We start from the raw sequence: 25,892 nt of genomic DNA on the forward strand, positions 1-25,892 counted from the left end.
GGGCTGGGGCTCCTGCAAAGGCATATGTAAATGAATCCATTCCGATTGGACATCTGTGAGCACCTGGCATTGTGACATCACACGATGAAACGTTCACCAGGGGCTGGGGCTGGGGCTGGGGCTGCTTCTATGGGTGAGAAGCCAGTTTTTTTTAAATATTGGGGGGGGGTGGAGAAGGATTTGATTAAAAATGTGTACATAAACACGACGAAATGTAATCAGGAGTGGATACTTAGAAAGAAAAGTGAAATCTCTACCGAAATGGAAAAGATGTCGGCGATTCTGCGTCTGGTTTCGGCGTAGCAAAGAATCAGAGGAAGAAAGGCAGCCGGCAGCCGGTCAGACGGACGCCGGCAGGCACACAATTTTATATATTAAAAGATAGATAGATAGATATGTGTGTAGGAAAGAATGCAGATGCTGGTTTAAATCGAAGATAGACACAAAATGCTGGAGTAACTCAGCAGGAAAGGCAGCATCTCTGGAGAGAAGGGATAAGTGACGTTTTGGGTCGAGACCCTTCTTCAAACATATATATATATGTGTATATATGTATATATATATATAATGTGTGTGTGTGTGTGTGTGTGTGTGTGTGTGTGTGTGTGTGTGTGTGTGTGTGTGTGTGTGTGTGTGTGTGTGTGTGTGTGTGTATGTGTATATATATGTATGTGTATATATATATATATATATATATATATACATATGTGTGTATATACACACACACAGTTAAATATTCCTGGATTACATTTTACAATCTTTCTCTAAATTTTTAAGTTGTCATCAAGCGTAGAGAAAGTGTGTGAATTGGCATCTCGGAAGCCCTGTTACACGAATGATGTTCCAACCAGACAAAGTATTACTAGACAGTAAAAGCTTAATACTACAGATGCTGGAAATTAAAAATAAAAATAAAAAATGCTGAAAATCTTCTGCCAGTCAGAGAACATCTGTGAGGACAGAGATAGTAACGCCAATGTCTCAAGATTGACCCCTTGTGAAGTAAAAGATTTGCTGGTTAGGATACAATAGCTGTAAAATAAATGGGGTGTGAATTGTATATTTACTATAAAATATAATGCATTGTATTGAAAGATTAATTAGTGCTTTCACACTGCAGTCAATCTGGAAGTAAAGGCATTGTTACCCAGAAAGTAGATAAAGCTATATAACTTTTTAATAGTTTAGGGATAGTGTGGAAACAGGTCCTTCAGCCAATCGAGCCCATGCCGATCAACGATCACCCATAAACTAGTTCTATCGTACACACTAGGGACAATTTACAGAAGCCCATTAACCTACAAATCTACATTTCTTTGGAATGAGGCAGGTAAGCAAAGCATCTGGAGAAAACCCACGCAGTCACAGGGAGAATGTACAAACTCCGTACAGACAACATCCATAGTCAGGATCAAACCAAGGATCTCATCTCTGTATCGCCACAAATAATGTGCACTGTCAGAAATATCAGTCACAGATGACCATTCCACTGATAAGCCACAGAGAACAGCCACACTGAAAAGTAAATGACAAGAATTCAACACCTGAGAGAAAGACATCAAGAAGCTGTCCACAGATTTATCTTTTCCATATATCAGGTAGGATAGTGAAACCAATGATCCATTTCTACAGGCTATAGTCAGGAACTGGTCCCAAGTCTCTCACAATAAGAACATTCAGTTATATAGCAGAGCTTCTCCCTTGTCTGATGGAAATCACTACCAAAACATGGGGGGGACACAATTTCTTGGTGGGCAAGCGCATGCGCACACACATACTCGCGCACATGCGCACACACACACAAGGCTTCCGAGGCATCGGGAGCTGACCGGGTTGGTGACCGACTCCGAACTCCAGCAGCAGCAGCTTCGTCCACCCCAAATCGTGGTGCTTCGATCGGCCCGTTCGCGAGGCCTTTCATCGCCCAGAGCGGCTTAAAATCGGCCGGCGGGGGCTTCAACATCAGGAGCCTTGATTGCCTGGATGCAGCAGTTTGATTTTAATCTGCGCCGGGCGATGAAAGGCCCCGTGAATGGGTCAATTCAGCCCTTAGAAAGTATCTGATACCCACTTGAATCTTTCAAAAGCTACAATATGATAAATAACACAAACAAATAAAACTGAAGCAAATAAAGGCAAACAGAAGAACCAACCTTGGAGGGGGGAGAGAGAGGGAGAGAGAGAGATGGGGAAAAAAACGAAATAACGTGAGTGACCGTGAATGAGGGGCTTACCTGCAAGCCAGACCAGGACACCTGTTCGACCAGAGCCCTTAATGACCTGACTCGTTTAAATCCGATACCCGTTAAATCTTTCCCATCCACCAATACATCTAATTAGTTCAAATCAGTACCTGTAACTGTACTCACATCAGACAGCTTTAAGATATTCTCTGTCAGTAATACTTGGTCAAAACACAATTGGTGACACATCGTGTTAATACGATGTTAATAGAGACATTTAGCAAGCGCATAACAGTGACACCCCCACTGTCTCGCGGAAAGCGGAGATTTTAATTGATTTTCTTTTCACCAAATTTCAAAATCTGGATTACAAAACAAGGGGGGGACGTGTCTCCCCCTGCCCGCCCCCCCGGGATTTCTGCCTATGTCTGACAGAATCATTGCCTTGGACCTTACTCTTGATGATAGTAATGATGATGATTCCAAGCTCACTACTGGAGTTTAGAAGGATGAGGGGAGTCTTCATTGATAACAGCGTGACACGGCCTGGAGATCGAATGTTTGTGAATTGTGCGCTAGTGCTTAAAATCATTTTGTAAATTGTAAAAATCTAGCTTTCTGTATTGTTATCAGATCCGAACTGTGTAAATAGTCCATGTGGGTAAATAAACTTAGAAAGTTAAGCTTTAGAAGTTAAGATTTAGATTTAGTTCGCGGATGTTGTTTGTACTGCTGCTTGTGTGAATATTTACAGATTTAAATACTTGAAGTAAGAATGTGTTTGAGTTAAATAATTGTATTTATCCAGATCGTATTGTGAGAATCTGAGTCGTGGTGGTTCGATCAGGGGTTGTACTCTTTAGATTGCAGTGTCGGGGGAGGAGTCATTCCGCTGACGGATTGCGCCATGAGGAGGATTTATTAGAGTGTGATTTACAGTCACAATAAATGGGTGTTTGTGATTTATGCAGGAGTGTGGTTAGGTATACTTCTAATAAGTGGACTCATTTATTTTTGTGTTCAATTTTGCTTATGTATTTGGAGATCACTTGCATGCAGGGAAGGTAGTGCATCCGTGGATAACAAGGAAAATCAGGGATAGTATCAAAACAAAAGATGAAGCGTACAAATTAGCCAGAAAAAGCAGCCTACCAGAGGACTGGGAAGAATTCAGAGTCCAGCAGAGGAGGACAAAAGGCTTAATTAGGAAAGGGAAAATAGATTATGAAAGAAAACTGTCAGGGAACATAAAAACTGACTGCAAATGTTTTTATAGATATGTGAAGAGGAAAAGATTAGTTAAAACAAATGTAGGTCCCTTGCAGTCGGAAACGGGCGAATTGATCATGGGGAACAAGGACATGGCAGACCAATTGAATAACTACTTTGCTTCTGTCTTCACTAAGGAAGACATAAATAATCTGCCGGAAATAGCAAGGGACTGGGGGTTAAATGAGATGGAGGAACTGAGTGAAATCCAGGTTAACCGGGAAGTTGTGTTAGGTAAATTGAATGGATTAAAGGCCGATAAATCCCCTGGGCCAGATAAGTTGCATCCCAGAGTACTTAAAGAAGTAGCCGCAGAAATAGTGGATGCATTAGTGATAATTTTTCAAAACTCTTTAGATTCTGGAGTAGTTCCTGAGGACTGGAGGGTAGCCAATGTAACCCCACTTTTTAAAAAGGGAGGGAGATAGAAAATGGGGAATTACAGACCAGTTAGTCTAACATCGGTGGTGGGGAAAATTCTGGAGTCAGTTATTAAAGATGGGATAGCAGCACATTTGTAAAGTGGTGAATTCATTGGACAAAGTCAGCATGGATTTATGAAAGGTAAATCATGTCTGACGAATCTGATAGAATTTTTCGAGGATGTAACTAGTAGAGTGGATAAAGGAGAACCAGTGGATGTGTTATATCTGGGCTTTCAGAAGGCTTTCGACAAGGTCCCACATAAGAGATTAGTATACAAGCTTAAAGCACACGGTATTGGGGCTTCAGTATTGATGTGGATAGAGAACTGGCTGGCAGACAGGAAGCAAAGAGTAGGAGTAAACGGGTCCTTTTCAGAATGGCAGGCAGTGACTAGTGGGGTACCGCAAGGCTCAGTGCTGGGACCTCAGCTATTTACAATATATATTAATGATCTGGATGAGGGAATTGAATGCAACATCTCCAAGTTTGCGGAAGACACGAAGCTGGGGTGCCGTGTTAGCTGTGAGGAGGATGCTAGGAGGCTGCAAGGTGACTTGGATACGTTGGGTGAGTGGGCGAATGCATGGCAGATGCATATAATGTGGATAAATGTGAGGTTATCCACTTTGGTGGCCAAAACAGGAAAGTAGACTTATATCTGAATGATGGCCGATTAGGAAAAGGGGAGATTCAACGAGACCTGGGTGTCATGGTACAGCAGTCATTGACAGTAGGAATGCAGGTGCAGCAGGCAGTGAAGAAAGCAAATGGTATGTTAGCATTCATAGCAAAAGGATTTGAGTATAAGAGCAGGGAGGTTCTACTGCAGTTGTACAGGGTCTTTGTGAGACCACACCTGGAGTATTGCATACAGTTTTGGTCTCCTAATCTGAGGAAAGACATTCTTGCCATAGAGGGAGTACAGAGAAGGTTCACCAGACTGATTCCTGGGATGTCAGGACTTTCATATGAAGAAAGACTGGATAGACTCGGCTTGTACACGCTAGAATTTAGAAGATTGAGGGGGGATCTTATAGAGACTTACAAAATTCTTAAGGGGTTGGACAGGCTAGATGCAGGAAGATTATTCCCGATGTTGGGGAAGTCTAGAACTAGGGGTCACAGTTTAAGGATAAGAGGGAAGTCTTTTAGGACCGAGATGAGAAAATCATTTTTTACACAGAGAGTGGTGAATCTGTGGAATTCTCTGCCACAGAAGGTAGTTGAGGCCAGTTCATTGGCTATATTTAAGAGGGAGTTAGATGTGGCCCTTGTGGCTAAAGGGATCAGGGGGTATGGAGAGAAGGCAGGGATGGGATACTGAGTTGGATGATCAGCCATGATCATATCGAATGGCGGTGCAGGCTCGAAGGGCCGAATGGCCTACTCCTGCACCTATTTTCTATGTTTCTATGTTTCTATGTGTTTAGATTATGGTCGGGGATAGGAAACGGGCTGCAAGAACATGTGTGAGTGTGACTGGTTGTTTCCTTGAGCATTTTGATTTGAATATTGTTTAAAACGACTTTGGTAATTTCGAAATTTGAAAGGGAAATTGTTAAGAGGTGCAAGTAGTTTTAGAGTTGCTTCCATATCCAACAGAATAGGGAACCATGCAAATAAAGACATGACTGCTGACTTGGAAAGTCCTTTACTAGAAATAAGCAGTGAATTTCCACAAAGCTCGTAATGGGAATAGACAATCAAATTCCGGTGGCGCCATGCTGGACTAGCAGTCGCAACTGAAAATTCGTGATTTTTCGTGTTAAAATCGGGTCTGGAGGTCGGGACCGATTCAAAAAATTTACCGGAGCCCCGGTACGTCGCGCTGATGGCATCATCAGTAAGCGCCGTGATTTAAACGGAGGATAAAGGCTTTTAAATGAAAAAAACGTCTCCAGCTCAGAGCCCTCAGAGAACAATCTCAAAACAGCTGCTGAAAACCCAGAAACCTGAAGAACAGACCTCTGAAGTGGATTCTGGAATGGCTACAAGATCCAAGACTGAGATGGCTACTAAGGAGAAAAATGAAATGGAGGAGATAAAGAACTCGGTAAGAGAACTGAGAAAGGATATTGAGGCTGGAAACTCAAAAATGATGGAAAATATTAATGTTAAATTGATGGAAAATATGTCGAACATTAATGCTGGTAATCAAAAAGTTATTGAGTGCATTGGCATTATACAAAAACGAATTGAGGATGTGCAAGAAGAGTTAACGGGGAGAATTAATAAAGGGGAAGAAGACTCTACGAAGAAGTTTGAGGCTGTGCATGTAACTGTTTCTTCACATGTAACTGCAATGAAAGACATGGAAACAGTTGTTGAACAAATGGCTGAAGATATGCAGGGAATGAAGCTAGAACTAGACAGCCTCAAAAGTCAACTGGCGAAAGTCTCGGATAAATGTCTTGATCTCGAAGCTCGCTCAAGACGCCAACATTTACGAAAACTGGGAGTAACAGAGGGAGCAGAGGGGAACAGCGCCCGTGAGTTCACTGCCAACTTAATCAAACATGTACTCAATTTACCTGTGGAACTGGAAATTGAAGTGGCACATCGAATACCTAGATTTAAGCCAAGATCACAAGCAGATCCAGCCCACCCACGACAGATCATAGTCAAACTTCGGGACATTTCAGCACTTGAAGAGCTGATGAAAAAAATCAAATACGGTGTGAAGATGACCTTTGGAAACAACTCTATCAAACTCCTCCGGGATTATCCCTATGAGATCGTGCAAAAGAGAAGAAAGTTCTCACAGACAAGACAGATTCTCCATGGAGTTAAAGAAGTCAGATGTGGCGTTTTTTATCCGGCCAGGATGCGCATTACTTTCAAGGGAAAAGAGAAAACTTTCACTAATTCAGACGCATCTTATAAATATGCCCAAGAGATTGTGGCAGAAACAGAAGATTAATCAAGGCAGCGGGACGGTATGGACAAATTTTTTCCTTTTATTACTTCACAGAGAACACCCAAAGATAAGAGAAGAAACACCATTTTCTAACAGTTTAAAATGGAAGAGCATTTCCACGTGCGCTGGTCTAGGCACCTTATCTCCTTTGAACGCTTTGGAATTCAACTCAAGGACATTCTTTGTTCAAAATACTCTTTGTTCGAATACTCCAGACACTGTAATTTTACTTGTTTACTTTTTAATCACAATATGTCACAACTATGTGTTTTTTTTTTCAAGGACAATCGCAAAAGGGATCTACCAAGGAAGTCAGTAATATAAACGCCCCCCCAAATATCCAGAGTCCTGAGGTATGGATGCACCATAATAAATAAGGGTATTAAAATTAGCGAAAATGCAAGACGATAAACAAAAGAAAATGGGAGGAATCACACTGTGTAGCTGGAATATAAGGGGTATTAATGAACCAATTAAAAGGGGCAAGATACTAGCTCAGTTGAAATCATACAACACCGACATTACTTTTCTACAAGAAACGCATCTTAAACATCAAGATCAGATGAGATTGAGGGCGAATTGGATAGGCCAAACATTTCACTCCTCACATACTTCGAAATCCAGAGGCACCGCAATTATTATTCGCAAAGGAATACCATTTAAATCAAAGAACATTATATCAGATAAGGAAGGGAGATATCTTATAGTTACAGGAGAGATCCATGCTACGCCAATCACTTTGGTAAATATATATACGCCCAATTTTGATAATCCTCAATTTTTCAATAAAATCCTGAATACAATCGCAGAATTTAACTACCAAAATGTTATAATTGGAGGAGACTTCAACTGTGTTTTAGACCTGTACTTAGATAAATCGATGCAAAAACAAAGAGTAATATGAAATCTAAAACTAATGAACTCTTAAATACATATATAAAAAATACAAATATAGCAGACGTTTGGAGGATCGCGAATCCGACTGGAAGGGAATACTCGTTTTATTCAATGGTACACAAAACATATTCATGTATAAATTATTTCCTAGTGGATACAAAACTAATCCCTTATACTATGAACCCTAAATATCACACCAATACGATTTCAGATCACTCCCCGCTAACTTTCGTTTTAAAATTAGAAGGAATGTCTACGAACAAATCGTTCTGGAGGTTTAACTCGCAAATTCTGAAAGACCCACAAGGGAGTATATATCTAAAAAAACAGATGGACCTATTTTTTGAGACAAACGATACACCAGATATATCGCCCACTTTACTATGGGAATCCTTCAAAGCATTTATTAGAGGAGTCATTATCTCGTATCAAGCTTTTCAAAACAAAAAGAATAAGAATGAACAAAGACAATTAGAAGAACAAATCAGACAACTAGATATAGGTAATGCTAAAGATTCAACTATGGATAAACATAATAAAATTTTAATACTGAAATTTAAGCTAAATAAATTATTGTCAGAAAAAGTTATAAGACTATTCAAAATTACAAAACAAGAACATTTCGAATTTGGGCATAAACCCCATAAACTTTTGGCACGCCAACTGAAAAAACGGGAAAAAGATCATGCAATTTTAAAGATTAAATCAGATAGAGGGGAATTATTTACACTACCTAATGATATCAATAAAAGATTTGCTCAATTTTACCAGAATTTATACACATCCAAAACGTTAATAGACAATAATAAAGTTTCAGAATTCCTGGACAATTGTAACCTTCCAAAACTAGAACTGAAGGAACAAGAGGAACTGGGAGCACAAATTACATCTAAGGAAATAGAAGACACAATAAACACAGTTAAGAATGGAAAAACACCAGGACCAGACGGATTCAGTAATGAATTTTATAAATGTTTTTACGACATAGTTACACCACGTTTACAGAAAATGTATACATATGCTTTTAAAGAACAAATCTTACCTGAAACACTAGCAGAATCAACGATCACATTAATACTTAAAAAAGATAAAGATATAGAAGAACCAGGCTCATATAGAGCTATTGCTTTGTTAAATACGGATCAAAAAATATTAGCGAAAACACTAGCTAGAAGACTAAGTAAATATGTTAGTAAATTAATAAACGAGGATCAAAAACGGGATTTATACCTAAGAGACATTAATTTAATAACCTGAGACGTCTGCTTAACATAATGCATTCACACAAACCTCAAGAACAAGAGTTATCTATCATTTCATTGGACGCAGAAAAAGCGTTTGATCAAGTAGAATGGGATTATATGATTAAAGTATTGCACAAATTTCAAATGGGAGAGAACTTCATCACATGGATAAAATTATTATATAACAAATCCACGGCTAGAATATTAACTAATAATATATTATCTACGAAATTCCAATTATCAAGGGGCAATAGACAAGGATGTTCATTATCACCGCTGTTATTTGCTCTGGTAATTGAACCTTTAGCTGAAAAAATCAGAACACACCCGGATATTTACAGTTATAATACAAAATATTCAAATAACATAATATCTTTATATGCAGACGATGTACTACTGTATATCACAAAACCCCAAATCAGTATACCAAACATATTAAATCTAATTGAGGACTTTGGATCTTTCTCAGGATACAGCATAAACTTGAACAAAGTGAAATTATGTCGATAAAACCGAAAGACTCAACACATCTCTTGAAATTCCCCTTTAAAATAGCCACAGAAAAATTCAAATATTTGGGAATTGAAATTACTAGAAACTATCACGCCATGTTTAATGCCAATTATAGTCCCTTATTTAAGAAACTAAATAATCTAATCAAATTCTGGAAAAAGCTCCCGATGTCTTTAATAGGTCAAATAAATGCTATAAAAATGATCTTTTTTTATCACAAATCCTATATTTATTTCAATCAATACCTATATATCTTCCAAAAAAGTTTTTCAAAAAATTGGACTCAGACATCACAAATTTTATATGGGATTATAAATCCCACAGAATACAAAGAGCACACCTTAGTAAACCAAAAGAGATGGGTGGTCTAGCGCTCCCTAACTTTATGTACTATAATTGGGCAGTAAATATTAAAAATATGATTCACCTGCTGGACAACTCTGCCCAGCAGGTGGACTGGATTGTAATGGAGAGAGAGGACTGCTCTCCGTGTAATACAGGAGCGACTCTCCTCTCACCAATGAATCTGAATAACAAAAATTACAATAAAAATCCAATTATACATAGCACAATTAGAACTTGGAAACAAATAAAACAGAATCTAAAATTAAGAAATCTATCTCTTTTAATGCCAATAGTCAATAATCTGTTGTTTAAACCTTCAATTATAGATAAATCATTTACACAATGGGAAAGAATGGGAATCAAAACGCTCGGAGACTTGTATGAATTGGGAAAATTATTAACATTTCAACAATTACAACTGAAATATAATTTGAAAAATAATCAATATTTTAAATATCTTCAAATCCGTGACTATCTGAAAAAATACACAAAAGACTATCATAACATGCCTCCAGACATACTGGATGAAGCAATGAAGACAAAAGCTGAATCAGCAAATCTAATATCATATTTATACAACATTATTTTAAATATAGAAATACCTACAACTGATGGTATTAGAAGAGACTGGGAACAAGAACTAGCTATAAAAATTTCAAAAGAGAGTTGGGTTACTATATGTGCATAAATGCTCGATCAACGTACGAAATACTCTAATTCAATTCAAAACACTACATAGACTATATTATTCAAAAACCAAAATAAATAAACTTTTCCCCAATGTCTCACCCACTTGTGATAAATGTCAGTTTCAAGAAACTACCATAGCGCACTCTTTTGTTTTTTGTATAAAAATCCAAACATTCTGGAACAAAATATTTGAAATCAAAATTAATTAAAATAAAACTTGTACCAAAAGCAGAATGGATCATTTTTGGAATAACGGAAGGTAACCCTGAACTAAACGTGTTTCAAAAGAACTTACTTAATTACGGGCTAATAATGGGAAAAAAGCTTATGCTCAAATTCTGGAAAAATGCTCCAATACCAACAATAAAAATGTGGATTTCAAACATGTTCGAAACATTACACCTGGAAGAGTTGTAATGTAAGTCAGGCAAAGCAGACCACTTCCAAAAGACGTGGTCTGCATTTAAGGAACTATTACAAGCATAAGGTGCAATAGTAATTTAAAAAATGAATGGTACCAGGATCAGGTAACAGGGGGTAAAAAAAACAAAAAAAAAACTTGGTTGGTATATCCTTTTTTTGCGGAGTTTTGTGTTATAATAGAGCGATTGTTTCTCCTTTTTTTTCCTTTCTTTTCTAGGGTCTATTTCCTTTCTTTACTTCCTTCTCTAACTTCTTTTCTAAGGGGCTTTCTTTTCCCAAAACTGTCCTGCACCTTCACGACTCTTGCTCACTTTCCTTACTTCTTTTATTTCTATCTTTAAAAAATAAATAAATAAATAAATAAAAAGAAAACTTCATTAAACTCGACCGTCCCATTACAGAGAGTCCTAGAGTTCACGGTACCAGAAGCCGGACTAGAAAAAAGACTAAATCAGTTAAGGAGAAAGAAGAGCATACCCCTACACAAATTGAACGAGCAGTTAAGTAAGGAAATAAATAATTTAGAAAATACCGTGAATCCCCTGGTGAAAGGGAAGATACATCTGGATGAGGTTGAGGTAGATCCTGAAGCTACACAAACAACCCTTAGACAGTTCCCTGTGAGGGAAATGCCTAATCCTTCTTTTGATCCAACCAATGCAGTGAGTGCAAATAATCCCTGTACAATTTAGAGTCTATTCCCCCTGGAAGCCTAATGAGATGATGGCTATTTTAAGTCAAATACCCGATCGTAGAAAATCACCAGCTTCTGTTGTTGATCACTTCAGGACAACAATGCGCGTTTATCACGCCGATTCCCGGGATTTATGGGCGGTGATCCAGCAAATAATTACTCCAAGTGAGCATACCAGATTCCTAACGAATTTAGGGCATCCATCGCATGAAGCTCTTGCAAATATAATAGCAGACAATGATGCAAGGGAAGAAGCTGTTCTAACAGCTCTTGCAAACACCCTTCAAAAACCAATCGATTTGGCCAGAATATTAGATGTAAGACCAAAAAGGGGAGAAGGAGTGGATGGGTTTTTAGAGCGATTCTCTGAATTATATATGGACACAGTATTGTGTGCAGTTTTGGTCCCCAAATTTAAGGTAAGATATTCTTGCTATTGAGGGAGTGCAGCGTAGGTTTACAAGGTTAATTCCCGGGATGCCGGGACTGTCATATGCTGAGAGAATGGAGCGGCTGGGCTTGTACACTCTGGAGTTTAGAAGGATGAGAGGGTATCTCTCATCCTTGAACAAGTTAGCGCTTTATTCTTTGGAGTGCAGAAGGTTAAGGGGGGACTTGATAGAGGTCTTTAAAATGATGAGAGGGATAGACAGAGTTGACGTGGATAAGCTTTTCCCACTGAGAAAAGTTACAAGGGAAGATTCAAACAAGGGGACATGACTTGAGAATTAAGGGACAGAAGTTTAGGGGTAACATGAGGGGGAACTTCTTTACTCAGAGAGTGGCGGCTGTGTGGAATGAGTTTCCAGGGAAGGTGGTGGAGGCAGGTTCGTTTTTATCATTTAAAAATAAATTGGATAGTTATATGGACGGGAAAGGAATGGAGGGTATGGTCTGAGCGCAGGTATATGGGACTAGGGGAGAATACGTGTTCGGCACGGACTAGAAGGGTCGAGATGGCCTGTTTCCGTGCTGTAATTGTTATATGGTTATATGGTTATATGGTTATCTCGTTGAAACATATAAGATTGTTAAGGGTTTGGACACGCTAGAGGCAGGAAACATGTTCTCAATGTTGAGGGAGTCCTGAACCAGGGGCCACAGTTTAAGAATAAGGAGTAAGCCATTTAATAATAATAATAATAATAATAATAATAATAATAATAATAATAATAATAATAATAATAATAATAATAATAATAATAATAATAATAATAATAATAATAATATATTTTATTGTCATTGCACATAAGCGCAACGAGATTTGGTATGCAACTTCCATCCGATGTCATAACGTAAATAACTAATAAAATTTAGATTTAGATACCCCGAGAACAAGGTTTGTAAAAAGAACATTACAACATGAAAATAGTCAAATCAGTTCAAACAGACTAAAGTGCAGATGTGTCTGTGTGACGTGACCATCCGAGGGAGACAGTCCAGGGGGGGGTGGGGGGCACTCAGCAGGGCCGGTTCAGAGCAGCTATTGCTCTGGGAATGAAGCTGTTCCTGAGTGGAGGTTCGGGCGTAGAAGGCCTTGTAACGTCTGCCGGAGGGAAGTAGTTCGAACAATCCATTACAAGGGTGTGAGGAGTCATTATGGATGCTGACGGCCTTCCTGAGGCACCGTGTGTGGTAGATGCCCTCCAAGGCTGGTAGCTGTATCCCAATAATCCTCTGCGCTCTGTGGACGACGCGCTGAAGAGCTCTCCTCTCCGCCTCCGTGCAGCTGAGATACCATACAGAGATGCCATACGTTAATATGCTCTCTATGGTGCAGCGGTAGAATGTTGTCAGCAGCTGTTGGGGCAGACCAGTCTTTTTTAATGTTCTCAGGAAGAACAGTCGTTGCTGTGCCTTCTTGACCAGCGCGGCGGTGTTGGTGGACCATGTGAGGTCCTCTGAAATGTGAGTGCCCAGAAACTTAAAGCTGGACACTCTCTCCACACTGTCCCCGTAGATGGAGATTGGGGCGTATTCTCCATTATGTGACCTCCTGAAGTCAATAATCAGCTCCTTGGTCTTGGAGGTGTTTAGTGACAAGTTGTTACGTGCACACCAGTCTGCCAGGTTCTGCACCTCCGCTCTGTATTGTGTTTCATCACCGTTGGTGATCAGCCCAATCACTGTTGTGTCGTCTGCAAACTTCACGATGGTGTTGGTGTCGAATGCAGGATCATAGTCGTGTGTGAAGAGGGAGTAGAGCATGGGGCTTAGTACACAGCCCTGTGGTGTGCCGGTGCTCAGGGAGTCCTCTAGAGGCGCTGCACTGGCAGCAGCCTCTACCTACAGCCTGTCTGTTACTTCAATCTTTTTTTTATTTTTAGTTAGTCTAAAGTTTTGTGTTGGGGGAAACTTTAACTTTTCTATGTGGGGGAGGGGGGCAGGGGAAGGGGGAAACCGTTTCCCAGTCTCTTCCTGGCGGGGACGCGACTATTTCTCCGAGTCGCATCCTCGCCACCCACCTCGCGGCCTACCAGCTGGATCGGAGCGGCCTTTCTTGCCGGGGACCGAGTACCGGACCGGGGCTGCTACAGCGGCGGCGCAGCGCTGGACTCACCGCGGAGCGGGCGATGCCTACCTGGGTCGCTGTTTGAAGCTCCGGAGCGTTGGGCCGCTGCTCCAACATCGTGGAGTTCTGGTGCGGAGAGCTTCCAACGCGGGCGGTGCTGACCGTCATCGTGGAGTCCTGTGGCGCCTTGCAGAGGGCCGCCAGCAGCAGTCTCCACCCGGCGCGGCCTGCGGACTTCGGGAGCCGCCGACTCCGGTAGGAGGGGGCCGACTCTGTGTCCACGCCGCTGAGGACGTCCCGCAGCCCCGACGTCGGACTTGTATCACCCCGGCGAGCGGTCCTGGACATCGGGCCGCCCGTAGCTGCAACTGCGGAGGGCTTGGGGAGGCCCTGACCACGAGGAACAGTGGAGGAAGAGACTGACTTTGGTGCCTTCCCACACAGTGGGAAACTTTGATTCTGCTGTATGGGGATGTTTTATGTCAAATTCTATAGTGTGTGTTCTTTATTTTTTTTATTGTATGGCTGTATGGGAATTTCATTTCACAGTGCCATCTGGCACATGTGACAATTAAATGTATCTTGAATCTTGAATCTTGAATCTTGAATCTAGTGGAGGACAGGTGCGGGCCCAGTCTCACGGCCTGCGGTCGCTCCGTCAGAAAATTCAGGATCCAATCGCATATCGGCGAGCTGAGGCCTAGCTGGTGGAGTTTGGTGGTGAGCTTGGTGGGGATGACCGTATTGAATGCAGAGCTATAGACAATGAAGAGCATCCTCACGTACATGCCCTGTCTTTCCAGGTGAGTCAGGACAGTGTGAAAAGCCAGAGAGATGGCATCCTCTGTTGATCTATTTGCCCTGTATGCAAATTGATGAGAGTCCAGTGAGGCAGGGATGCTGGATTTGATGTGGGAGAGGACCAGCCTTTCAAAGCACTTCATTGGTATTGGAGTTAGGGCAACCGGGCGGTATTCGTTCAGGTTGGTGACTTTAGACTTTTATGGCACCGGCACTATGGTAGCTGTTTTCAGGCACTTGGGGACCGTTGCCAGAGATAGAGACAGGTTAAAGATTCTCGTGAATACCTCCGCCAGCTGTACAGCACAATCCTTTAGTACCCTTCCCTGGACTCCACCCGGGCCTGCAGCCTTGCGTGGATTGATCCTACGCAGAGCGCACTGCACCTCCTGAGTGCTCAGTGATAAGGCCTGTCCCTCCGCCATGGCCGGGGTTATTCCACACCTGGTGGTGTTGCCAGTTTCGAAGCGAGCAAAGAAGGTGTTTAGCTCATTGGCCAGTGTGATATCACTGTGGGGGCAGGCGGGGCTGCTTTTGTAGTCAGTGATGTCCCTGACACCCTGCCGCATGCTTCTGGTGTCCGCGGTATTGAAGTGGTCTTCCACCCTTTGCCTGTGGATGTCTTTGGCCTTTTTTATACCTTTGTACAGGTTCGACATGGCAGCACTGTAGGCAGAAGTGTCCCTGGATTTAAAGGCATTGTTGCGTGCCCTTAGTAGATCCTGAACCTCCTTGTTCATCCAGGGTTTCCGGTTTGGGAACATCTTTATTTGCTTGTCCACTATGACAGTCTCCACACAGCAGTTGATCTAGGAGAGCACAGTGGATGTGTACTCCTCCAAGTCTACCTCTGTACCACTGGTTGCCTGTTGTGCAAACAGGTCCCAGTCGGTGCGATCAAAGCAGTCCTGGAGTTGGAGAGTGGCATCCTCGGGGCATATTTTGACCGTCTTTATTGCAGGTTTGGTCTTGCGATGAGGGGTTTGTATGCAGGCAGTAGAAACAGTGAGAGGTGATCGGATTGCCCCAGGGATGGGCGGGGGAGAGCTCTGTAAGCGTCCTTGATGTTGGTGTACACTTTATCCAGCGTGTTTGAGCCCCTGGTACATGCTGGTGGAATTTGCGGAGTGCAGCTCGTAGGTCGACCTGATTAAAGTCCCCTGCAACAATGAAGGCACTGTCAGGGTGAGCATCCTACTGCTTACTGATGGCCGAGTGCAGCTGTGCTAGCGCTAGGTTAGCATTAGCCTGTGGTGGGATGTATATGGCCATGATGATAGCCACAGTAAACTCCCGAGGCAGGTAAAACGGCCTACATTTAATCACTAGGTATTCCAGGTCTGGGGAACAGTAGCTCTCTACTGCAGTGTGGTTGGTGCACCAGTCATTGTTGATGTAGATACAGAGCCCGCCACCCTTGCTCTTACCGGAGACGAGGAAACACTTTAGAACGGAGACGAGGAAACACTTTTTCTCACAGAGAGTTGTGAGTCTCTGGCATTCTCTGTCTCAGAGGGCGGTGGAGGCAGGTTCTATGGATGCTTTCAAGAGTGAGCTAGATAGGGCTCTTAAAAATAGCGGAATCAGGGGATATGCGGAGAAGGCAGGAACGGGGTACTGATTGGGGATGATCAGCCATGATCACATTGAATGGCGGTGCTGGCTCGAAGGTCCAAATGGCCTACTCCTGCACCTATTGTCTATTGTCTATTGTCTATTGACACTGGCTTATGATAGGAACTGGCGAGGTTGCTCCTCACATCACCCCAGAATGGTGAATTTCCTGGCTAGAGCCAAAGACTTAGGAACGATGGTAAGGAAGGCAATTACCTTGGCAGACCCGAATAATTATCAAAAGCAGAATTTGTCTAACTAATATGCTGTTGAATGTTACCATGCCCCAAGGAAAGTTATTACCCACTTACATCATCATCTAGGGAGTGAGGTAAAGAATATGCAGACCCCTTGAGAACGGGCAGAAGACAGCAAAGGTAATGTAGCTCTCCAGAAAGGGGTACACTTCCTTCAATCCAACAATATCCATTGAAACTACAGGCCACCAGCAGCATTGACAAATTAATTTGGGGTTTGCTGGAACAAGGAATATTGGTGAAGTGCCAATCAATCTGTAACACCCCTATTCTTGCCGTTCCAAAACCGGGAAAGGAGGGCCAATAGAGACTTGTACAAGACTTAAGGGAGATCAATTTTGTTGTAGAACCACTTCCTGCTGGCTGAAGCCAGTCTTTTCAATAGTCGACTTGCAACATACATTCTTTTCTCTTCCTATTCATGAAGACAGACAATATTTGTTTGCCTTCACATAGAGGGGTCAACAACATACTTGGACCAGGTTGCCTCAAGGATTTGTCAATTCGCCTACCTTATTTTCCAGGTGTCTGCAGGATCAGCTAAGTACTTTGAAGTTTAAAATGAATTCAACATTAGTACAGTATGTTGATGACTTATTAGTGGCTCGTAAAGATGAATCCAGTAATCGGAAAGACACTGCACAACTACTAAATCATCTAGCTGACCTAGGATATGTGGTCTCACCATCAAAAGTACTGGTAGCTCAGGAGAAAGTAAAATTTCTAGGAATTATAATTTCAGCCGCTGAAAGAAGTCTTGAGAAGAGCAGACTCGAATCTATCTGCGAATTTCCAATCCCAAAAGAAGCCAAACAAATGAGGCAATGGCTGGGTATGGTTAATTATTGCGGACCCTGGATACCAAATATAGCTCTAGAAACCAAGGAGCTAACACCTTATACCAGCAAGGAGGGCAAATTTAAATTAACAAAGGAGGCACAGGAAGCATTTGAGAACTTAAAAAGATCATTGATGCAAGCCCCGGCATTGGGAAGGCCATTATACGATTGTCCTTTCCATCTGTATTGTACAATTCTATCTGACTGTGCCACTTCAGTACTAATGCAAAAGCATGGGGATAGACATAGACCAGTGCATATTACTCCTCCAACTTAGATCCAGTAGCTAGGGGACATCCACTTTGCACTCAAATCTTAACTGCAATTTACAATAGTTTACAATCGGCTGCTAATTTGACACTCCAGCAGGAAATTGTAGTGTGCAGTTCACATTCGGTATCAGCATTGTTGGGGCAGCTTCAAACCCAGCACTTGACAATGGCCCACCAAAATAAGTATGAGATCTATCTGTTGAACAATCCAAAATTGCAGTTCAAACACTGTGCATTGATTAACCCAGCCTCTTTTCTTATTTCATCCCCAGAAGAGCAAGCAGAAGCAGGACTCGACTGTCTATTTGTTATAGAGGAAGAAACATCAGTGAGAGAGGACTTGAGGGATGTACCCATGGAGGACCCTGACATTACATTATATGTGGACGGGAGTGCATCCATTGGTCCATGGGGTGAGAGATTGTCTGGGTATGCAATTATTAATCAAAAGATGTAAATTGTTGAAGCAGCTGCTTTTGAATCACCCTATTCAACACAACAGGCTGATTTATTCGCTTTAATTCGGGGCTTGTATTATTGGGGAAGATCTAAAAGTAAATATTTACACTGATTCTCGATTTGCATTTGGGGTGGTACATGATTTTGTACAATTATGGAAAAATAAGCGAATCCTAACTTCTGCAGGAACCCAAATATTACACAAACAATTGGTAACAAATTTATTAAAGGCCTTAATGCTACCCAGACAAATCTCCATAATAAAATATAGCACCCATACTAAAGGACAGACCCCAGTAGACATTGGAAATCGTAATGCCGATTTAGTAACTAAGAAAGTATCATGGGAACATAAGGTGGTGGTACATAAAATTATGAGGTAGACTGAAAATTTGGATAATGAGTTCCCCTCAATACTAACCATCCAGAAGAATTACTTAGAGTTAAGAACTAATATAAGCGAGAGCCCCTAGACTGAGAATGGAGCCAATATAGTAAAAAGTAAACATAATAAAGAGTCAACATAGTAAGGTGAAGTACTGGAGGAGAGACTTAGTGAATTAGAGGGAGAAAATTGAATGGCTGTAGGAATAGAGAGCCGATGCATATTTAACCGATGGATCTAAATTGTTTAACCCTTGATGGTAAAGCGGCTTCTGTTAACAAGGTAGAAAGAAATTGTCCCTGGATTCAGCATTCTTAATTGGATTTATGATGACATTGACAGCATATGGAAATTGATTGTTTTGACAGCTGGGAATTCCATAGGAATTAGAATGGAATTGTGATATTGGCCACAATGCTGTGGAATAAGAAGGATAGAAACATAGATACATGGAAAATAGGTGCAGGAGTAGGCCATTTGGTCCTTCGAGCCTGCACCACCATTCAATATGATCATAACTGATCATCCAACTCAGTATCCTGTACCTGCTTTCTCTCCATACCCCCTGATCCCTTTAGCCACAAGGGCCACATCTAACTCCCTCTTAAATATAGCCAATGAACTGGCCTCAACTACATTCTGTGGAGAGAATTCCAGAGATTCACCACTCTCTGTGTAAAAAATGTTTTTCTCATCTCAGTCCTAAAAGATTTCACCCTTATCCTTAAACTGTGACCCCTTGTTCTGGACTTCCCCAACATCGGGAACAATCTACCTGCATCTAGCCTGTCCAACCCCTTAAGAATTTTGTAAGTTTCTATAAGATACCCCCTCAATCTTCTAAATTCTAGCGAGTACAAGCCGAGTCTATCCAGTCTTTCTTCATATGAAAGTCCTGACATCCCAAGAATCAGTCTGGTGAAACTTCTCTGTACTCCCTCTATGGCAAGAATGTCCTTCCTCAGATTAGGAGACCAAAACTGTACGCAATACTTCAGGTGTGGTCTCACCAAGACCCTGTACAACTGCAGTAGAACCTCCCTGCTCCTATACTCAAATCATTTTGCAATGAATGCTAACATACCATTCGCTTTCTTCACTGCCTGCTGCACCTGCATGCCTACTTTCAATGACTGGTGTACCATGTCACCCAGGTCTCGTTGCATCTCCCCTTTTCCTAATCGGCCATCATTCAGGTAATAATCTACTTTCCTGTTTTTGCCACCAAAGTGGATAACCTCACATTTATCCACATTATACTGCATCTGCCATGCATTTGCCCACTCCCAGCCTATCCAAGTCATCTTGCAGCCTCCTAGCATCCTCTTCACAGCTAACACTGCCCCCCAGCTTCGTTCCATCTGCAAACTTGGAGATGTTGCATTCAATTCCCTCGTCCAAATCATTATTATATATTTTAAATAGCTGGGGTCCCAGCACTGAGCCTTGCGGTACCCTACTAGTCTCTACCAGCCATTCTGAAAAGGACCCGTTTACTCCTACTGTTTGCTCGATGAAATGGACGCTGAAATTAAAATAGTAAATTGAAGGCTGAGAATGAATTTGGTTGAATTGGAAAACTTTTCATGGTTTGCTTTAAATTAGAGTCACACCTGTGGGGAATTCTGGATTGAACTCAGCTGAAATTTATATGAGGACTCATCATCAGATATACATATTATAACATTGTGTGAATATGAAGAGGGCTGATTAGTGTTGATCCTAGGATAATAAAGAGTATATTAGGGAATAGAATAGGGGCAGGGATACAGTGATAGAGATATAATAGGTTCGAGTGAAATAGAATTATAGTGAATGTATGGGAGAGCATGGGTGCATGATGGTAACTTGCTTTTTCCCAAGTTTTTCAGGAATTTTAGGTTTTATGTTCGACTAGGGAAAAGGATGGAAGAATGGGCAACAACACAGATGGAGGGAGTTCGTACCCACGAACACTCGGGAGGTGAAGACTCATCAGACAGAAATTGTGAAGCTACGGCAACGAAAACTCAGGAAGCTTGAAAAGATTCTTGTAAGAAACATCATAATCTTGTGTTGTTGTTAGATGAGACATGTAATGGACACGCATATGTATATCTGGTTAGCTGATTTGGTTATCATTTATGATGAGGGTTATCAAGAATGATAAAATGGGGGAATGTTAATATTGACCAAATTAAAGACACCATAAAATGGAGGATCCCTGCACTTGTCAGAACTGCTTCACCCTTGTCAGCTGAACTTTACAGGCTTTGATTGGCGCCAGCCAGTTTAGGCTCAGATTGGTATACAGGATGCTGAGGGGTCCAGGTGTTCTCCCTGTTTCTCTTAAATTGATAACATTTATAGCAGTTTTGCAAACGAACCTTAAATGCATAATTTCTATTGGATCGCTGCAAAAACATTGTAAATAGTATAAATAATGTTGCAAGACGGTCAGCCTGTTAATCGATGATTGATCGAACTGTTGAGCCTTGGAGAAACTGTTTGATTCTCAGGGCACATGTTTCAATGTTTGTTCTTGTTTGCTTCCTTCTAGAGCTTTCTTTCTTATGAAATGTATTAGCTGCTGTATTAATAGGTTAGGGAAATGTCCGTTATGTATGGGGTTAATCGATATCTGTAATTGGATTGTAAAGAGACCATCCCCATGTGGTTCAGCCCCTCAAGGTCCGGGGACCTATAAAAGTCCGCTACCACGAGGTCCCGCGTCGATCTTCTGGAAGAGCGCTTGCGACTGAGTGACTTTCTGGAGTGTCTCTGTTTGAGGGAGGCCTAGAGGGCTTGATCAGGCAGATACGAGGATCGAACCCGCAGTGGGATAGGTACCGTAGTTGAACTGTAAATGTGTTTTGTTAAAATAAAGATTAGTTGATCACGTGCTTGGTTCAGATGTAGAAGCACACCTATGTCTCGTTGCACCTCCCCTTTTCCTAATCAGACACTATTCAGATAATAATCTGCCTTTCTGTTCTTGCCACCGAAGAGGATAACCTCACATTTATCCACATTATACTGCATCTGGCCACTCACCCAAAGTATCCAAGTCACCCTGCAGCCTTATAGCATCCACATCGCAGCTCACACTGCCACCCAGCTTTGTGTCATCTGCAAACTTGAAGATATCACATTTAAATCGTTAATATATATTGTAAATAACTGTGGTCCCAGCACTGAGCCTTGCGGCACCACACTAGTCATTGCCTGCCATTCTGCAAAGGACTCGTTAATTCCTACTCCACTTTCTATCTGCCAACCAGTTCTCTATCCATGCCAATGCCCTACCCAATACCATGTGCTCTGATTTTGCACACTAATCTCTCGTGTGGGACCTTGTCAAAGGCTTTTTCAAAGTCCAGATACTCCACGTCCACTGGCTCACCATTATCCATTCTACATGTTACATCCTCAAAATATTCCAGAAGATTAGTCAAGCATTATTTTCCATTCATAAATCCATGCTGACTTTGACTGATCCTGTCACTGCTTTCCAAATGTGCTGCTATAACATCTTTAACAATCGACTCAAGCATCTTCCCCATTACCGATGTAAGGCTAACTGGTCTATAATTCCCTGTTTTCTCTCTCCCTCCTTTCTTAAAAAGTGGAGTTACATTAGTACAATCCAGAGGAACTGATCCAGACTTGAGAGAACATTAGAAAATGATCACCAATGCATCCACAATTTCTAGGGCCACCTCCTTGAGTACTCTGGGATGCAGACCATCCGGCCCTGGGAATTTATCTGCCTTCAGTCCCAACAGTTTAACTAACACCATTTCCTGACTAATGTGATTCCCTTCAGTTCTTCCCTCTCACTGGATCCTCGGTCACCTAGTATTTCTGGGAGATTGTTTGTGTCTTCCTTAGTGAAGATAGATCCAAAGTACTTGTTTAACTGTTCTGCCATTTCTTTGTTTCCCACTATAAATTCACCTCTCTCTGATTGTAAGGGACCTACATTTACTGCATCTTAATTAATCTTATCCTTTTTACATACCTAAAGAAGCTTTTAGAGTCAGTTTTTCCTTGGGTTTAACACTATCCTTAAATCTTTTCCCATTGGGTCCCTGTCACACAGGAGGCTTGGCCCCCCAATGCAATATTCCACCACTCACCCATAGCCCCCAACTGCAAAGGCGCAGCTTATTTCCCCTCACCCCTAGCACTCTCTCCCCCTCCTCTTCACCCTCCCTCTTGTCCCTCTCCTCCTACCCTCCCCCAATCCCTCCCTCATCTCTCCTTTTCCCTACCCTCAGTCACTCACTCCCTCCCTCCCCCTCCCCTTCCCTACTTCCCTCCCTCCCTCCCTCCATAACTCCTCCCCCTTCCCTACTTCCCTCTATCCCCTCTCCTCCCCCACTCTCCTCTACCTTTTTGTGTGCCTCGGAGGAACATCAGCCATTGGCACCCTTAGAGCCAGGCCTCGGATTGGCCCGGAAGCACCAGCAGCTACGGCCATGCCATCGTGTGGGTGGGGGGGGGGGGGCTCGGAGAAAAGACAGGGGCAGAGCCATGGGAGAGAGGGGATATCGCGGCAGAGGGGGGCAGGAGCCAGTGAGGGGGACCAGAGGGGAAGGGGCTGGAGCTGTGGGCCGTTGCGATGGCGGTGCGTTTGGGACTCACAGCGGGCGCTGGATGCTCTCCTCCACCGGAATCAGACTCTCCGCTTTCCGTTTGGCGACATCTCCGATTCCACACCAGGCCGGACCACTTTCGGTCCCTCTGAAAATTGTGTCCAGTTGGAGACCTCTGCCGGCTACTTACAGCGTCCCTCAGCCCCAGTAAAGACCTGATGGCACAGGAAGGGGCGGACTGTCCCGGGGAGTGACAGGAGAAGAGACCAATCCACGCGGCGGTTACTGGCAGGAGAGTAGATCAAGCTTCCCATGAGCGGTTTTTACGATTTTTAAACCTTGCTAACTTTTATAACATACTACTGATCGGAACTAAACTTGTTGCACTTACAGCACAGGAGAACGGTGAATGAGCTGACGAAAAATCGTAGCGTAGCGCTACGCGTACCGTTTATGCGCAAATAGAAAAACTGCGCAAACCGGAAAAGTACAAGATTAGAGTTTTAATCATGTATAGATTTGCCAGTCTATCCTAGCCAATTCCCATGTCACACCATCAAAGTCTCCTTTCTTCAAGTTAAGGACCGCAGTCTCTGAATTAACTGGGCCACTCTCCATCCTAATGTAGAATTCCACCATATCATAGTCACTCTTGTCCAAGGGGCTCTGCACACCAAGATTGCTAGCAAATCCTTCCTCATTACAAAATACCTAGTCTAGGATGGCCTGCCCTCCAGTCAGTTATTCTTCATATTGGTTTAAAAAAACAGGAAATCCTCCTCCTCAGTGCTGCTATCAATTTGATTGGCCCAATCTATATGTAGATTAAAGTCTACATAGATTAGAAAGAAGATGAGGAGGAATTTTTGTCAAAGTGTTGTAAATCTGTAGAATTCATTGCCACAGACAGCTATGGAGGCCGTCAATGGATATTTTATGTCGGAGGTTGACAGATGCTTGAATAGTAAGGGTGTCAGGGGTTATGGGCAGAAGGCGTGAGAATGGGGTTGAGAGATATAGACCAGCCATGTTTGAATGGCAGAGTAAACTTGATGGGCCGAATGGCCTAATTCTGTTCCTATAACTTATGAACATAACATTTTGGGTTGCTTTGATAGAAATGTAATAGAGTTGTTTAAATGTTATACTTTTCTGATGATACCACTGTTGTTGGCTGGATAAATGTCACAGATGAGATGAAGTACAGCAAAGAGATCAAGAACCTTGTGCCATCGTGTCGAGACAACAACCTATTCCATACTGTCAACAAGCCAAAATACTTGGTTGTTGACCAAAGGAAGTGAGGTGATGAAACAACCCTGTCCTCATCAATGGAGCAGCTATAGAGATGGTCAACAGCTTCAAGTTCCTGGAGACCCATATCACCAGTAACATAACCTGATTCCTTCATAGCATCATAGTCACACAGCATGGAAACAGGCCCTTCAGCAGAACTTATCCATGCTGACCAAGATGCTACATCTAAGTTAGTCCCATGTGCCCGCATTTAGTCCATATCCCTCTAAACCTTTCTTATACATGTTCCAAATTCTTGTTGATGTGGCGATTATGCAGACACATCAGTGTATTTACTTTCTTAAGCACCTGAGAAGATTTTGGTATGTCCACAAGGATTCTCTCAATCACCTGTATATGTGCTACAGAAAGTATTCTCAGCCATGTATTGAAAATTCCCTGGTCTTGACCGCCTGATTCTGCAAAGAGTGGTGAACACAGCTCAGACCATCACAGGCTCATCAATTACTTCCATCCAGTCCACTTTCATGGTCCAATTGATCAGGAAGGCTGGAAGTATTGTCAAGGACACACGTCATTCCCTTTTCTCTCTTCTAGCTTCTGCAAGAAGATACCAGAGCGTGAAGCTCAGATACCCAGACTTAAGAAACTTTTATTCCCTACTGCTATTACACTTCTAAACCAAGCACTTCTTTCACTCACCCTCCCTATAGATGTTGCCACGTACTCTTACACTTAACTCCATCTCATTCAATTATTTTATTGTATTTTTATATTCTTTTATACTACTTTGATTTTGCACCACAATATTGCACAATTCTGGTTGTTATATTTATTGTTGTATTTGTCATTATGGTATGTAAACATCTAACTATGTGCGATTAAGGTGAGCAAGGAATTGCTTTGCACCCTGGTGTCTATGCCAATAAACTAATCTGAACTGTTCCTAATTTAGCAACGTCACGAGAGCAGCGACTACTGATATTGAGTCAGAGAGTCACCCAGTATGGAAACAGACCCTTTGGCCCAAGATGCTCACTCTACACTAGTCCCAGCTGCTGGCGTTCAGTCCCTATCCCTCTAAACCTTTCCTATCTATTAATTTTATTAATTTTATTATATCCATGGATTTTATTAAGTGAACAAATAATCAGTAAAAATCAAAATGGTTTCAACACTACTGTCAATGCAAGTAGAAATAAAAAATAGTGTAGTGTATGAGGGCAAATTTCGTGGAGTGGTTCTGGGGAAATGTTTGAATTTCTTCAGTGAATGGATGAAACCAAACCCTGAGCATGAGTATCATGTATGATTGGAG

The sequence above is a fragment of the Amblyraja radiata genome, chromosome 1 (genome assembly GCF_010909765.2).
Source record: "Amblyraja radiata isolate CabotCenter1 chromosome 1, sAmbRad1.1.pri, whole genome shotgun sequence".
Classification (NCBI taxonomy): domain Eukaryota; kingdom Metazoa; phylum Chordata; class Chondrichthyes; order Rajiformes; family Rajidae; genus Amblyraja; species Amblyraja radiata.